Below are 3,381 nucleotides of genomic sequence, written 5' to 3' on the forward strand. Positions count from 1 at the left end.
GTGGGAGGGGGAGGAGAAAAGTGATGGGAGGGGGAGGAGAATGGAGGTGGGAGGGGGAGGAGAAAAGAGGTGGGAGGGGGAGGAGAATGGAGCTGGGAGGGGGAGGAGAAAAGAGGTGGGAGGGGGAGGAGAAAAGAGGTGGGAGGGGAGGAGAAAAGAGGTAGGAGGGGGAGGAGAAAATAAGTGGGATGGGAGGAGAAAATAAGTGGGAGGGGGAGGAGAAAAGAGGTGGGAGGGGAGGGGAAAAGAGGTAGGAGGGGGAGAAGAAAAGAGGTGGGAGGGGGAGGAGAAATGATGTCGGGAGGGGGGAGGAGAAAAGAGGTGGGGAGGGGGAGAAGAAAAGAGGTGGGAGGGGGAGGAGAAAATAAGTGGGAGGGGGAGGAGAAAATAAGTGGGAGGGGGAGGAGAAAAATAAGTGGGAGGAGAAATAAGTGGGAGGGGGAGGAGAAAAGAGGTGGGAGGGGGAGGAGAAAAGAGGTGGAGGGGGAGGAGAAAAGAGGTGGGAGGGGGAGGAGAAAAGAGGGTGGGAGGGGGAGGAGAATGGAGGTGGGAGGGGGAGGAGAATGGAGGTGGGAGGGGGAGGAGAATGGAGGGTGGGAGGGGGAGGGAGGAAAAGAGGTGGGAGGGGGAGGAGAATGGAGGTAGGAGGGGGAGGAGAATGGAGGTAGGAGGGGGAGGAGAAAAGAGGTGGGAGGGGGAGAAGAATGGAGGTGGGAGGGGGAGGGGAATGGAGGTGGGAGGGGAGGAGAAAAGAGGTGGGAGGGGAGGAAAAAAGAGGTAGGAGGGGGGGAGAAAAGAGGTGGGGGGGAGTAGAAAATAAGTGGGAGGGGGAGGGAGAAATAAGTAGGAGGGGGAGGAGAAAAGAGGTAGGAGGGGGAGTAGAATATAAGTGGGGGGGGGAGTAGAAAATAAGTGGGAGGGGAGGAGAAAATAAGTAGGGGGGGGAGGAGAAAAGAGGTAGGAGGGGAAGGAGAAAAGAGGTAGGAGGGGGAGGAGAAAAGAGGTGGGAGGGGGAGGAGAAAAGAGGTGGAGGGGGAGGAGAAAAGGTGGGAGGGGAGGAGAAAATAGGAGGGAGGGGGGAGGAGAAAATAGGAGGGAGGGGAGGAGAAAAGAGGTAGGAGGGGGAGGAGAAAAGAGGTGGGAGGGGGAGGAGAAAAGAGGTGGGAGGGGGAGGAGAACAGAGGTGAGAGGGGGAGGAGAAAAGAGGTGGGAGGAGGAGGAGAAGGGAGATGTGAGGGGGAGGATAATGGAGGTGGGAGGGGGAGGAGAATGGAGGTGGGAGGGGAAGGAGAAAAGAGGTGGGAGGGGGAGGAGAATGGAGGTGGGAGGGGGAGGAGAATGGAGGTGGGAGGGGGAGGAGAAAAGAGGTGGGAGGGGAGGAGAAAAGAGGTAGGAGGGGGGGGAGAATCATATCAATCACACTGAATGTGTCCTAAAAGGCACACTATTCCCTATATAGTGCACTTCTTTTGACCACAGACCTATGGTTCTATATCCCTACGATATATGGAATAGGGTTCAATTTTCAGACACAGACATGGTGATCATTGATATGCATGGCAGAGGTAGTCTGGGTATGGGTGTGAGAGGACGGCGGTTGGAGAATCATTCAGGTGTCCGGTCCACTCCACTCTAATGTCGGAGACGATTACTGAGCACCTGAAGTAATCTAGCGTCTCCTACTAATCACGGTTAAAGGGACCGCCCCCTCTTCACCTTGGGCATCTCTTCACCTTGAGCATCTCTTCACCTTGGGAATCCCAAATGGAATCCTATTCCTTCTATGCAGGCCTTCAGAAAGTATTCCTACCCCTTGACTTATTCTACATTCTGTTGTGTTACAGTCTGAATTTAAAATTGATTAAATTAATGTTTTTCTCTCAGTCATCTACACACAATACCCCATAATGACAAAGTGAAAACATGTTTTTAAATGTTTGCAAATTTATTAGCAAAGGTAAATATAGAAATATCTAATTTGCACAATTATTCATCCACCTGAGTCAATAGAATCCCTTTTGGCCTCGATTACAGCTGTGAGTGTTTCTGGAGAAGTCTCTAAGAGCTTTCTACACCTTGATTGTACAATATTTGCCCGTTAGTCTTTTAAACATTCTTCAAGCTCTGTCAAATTGGTTGTTGATCATTGCTAGACAGATATGAGAAAACTGAGGATTGGACTTATAACATTTTAGTTACTCCACAATACTAACCTAAATGACATAGTGAAAAGGAAATATACATCCTGTTTGCAACAAAGCACTTAAATAATACTACAAAAGAAATCAGGCAAATAAATTAACTTTTTGTCCTGAAAGAGTTATGTTTAGGGCAATTCCAACACAACACATCACTGAGTACCACTCTTCACATGTTCAAGCATGGTGGTGGCTGCATCATGTTATGGGTATGCTTGTCATCGACAAGGACTAGTGAGTATTTTTTAGGTTAAAAAGAAACAGAATAGAGCTAAACACAAGGAAAATTCTAGAGGAAAACTTGGTTCAGTGTTCTTTCCAGACACTAGGAGACTAACAATAACCTTTCAGCAGGACAATAACCTAAAACACAAGTCCAAATCTACACTGGAGTTGCTTACCAAGATGACATTGGATGTTCCTCAGTGGCCTATTTACAGTTTGACTTAAATCACCTTGAGAATCTATGAGAAGACTTGAAAATGGCTTTTCCAACATCCTTGACAGTTTGAATAATCTTAAGAATAACGTGCAAATATTGAACAATCCATGTTTGCAAAGCTCTTACAAACGGACCCAAAAACGACTCACAAGTGTAATCACTGTGTTTCTAACATGTATTGTCTCAGGGAGGCAAATACTTATTCTATTCACAACAGCTGTTGTATTTTCATATAATTTTTTAAATAAATGTTATAATTCAGTGACCAAACAATAACAATTAAATCCATTTTAAACCTACTGTGTAACATATCAAGGGGTGTGAATACTTTGAGCCAACTGTATGTACTATACATTGTATTGGTGCTTATATACACACATATATATACACACACACAGTACCAGTCAAGAGTTTGGACACACCTACTCATTCAAGGGTTCTTTTTTTTTTTTTTTTACATTGTAGAATAATAGTGAAGCCATCAAAACATTGAAATAACACATATGGAATCATGTAGTAACCACAAAAAGTGTTAGACAAATATGTAGTTTATATATTTGAGATTCTTCAAAGTGGCCACCGCTTTACACACGTAGTGTGCATCACCCTCTAAAGCTCCATGTGTTCCACGGCGGTGGAGGTGCCGTACCAGGCTGTGATGCAGCAAACCGGTATATGATCAGGGGCAAGAGACCCGTGTGGCTCAGTTGGTAGAGCATGGCGCTTGCAACGCCAGGTTGT

The sequence above is a fragment of the Salvelinus fontinalis genome, chromosome 6 (assembly GCF_029448725.1).
Source record: "Salvelinus fontinalis isolate EN_2023a chromosome 6, ASM2944872v1, whole genome shotgun sequence".
NCBI classification, from domain to species: domain Eukaryota; kingdom Metazoa; phylum Chordata; class Actinopteri; order Salmoniformes; family Salmonidae; genus Salvelinus; species Salvelinus fontinalis.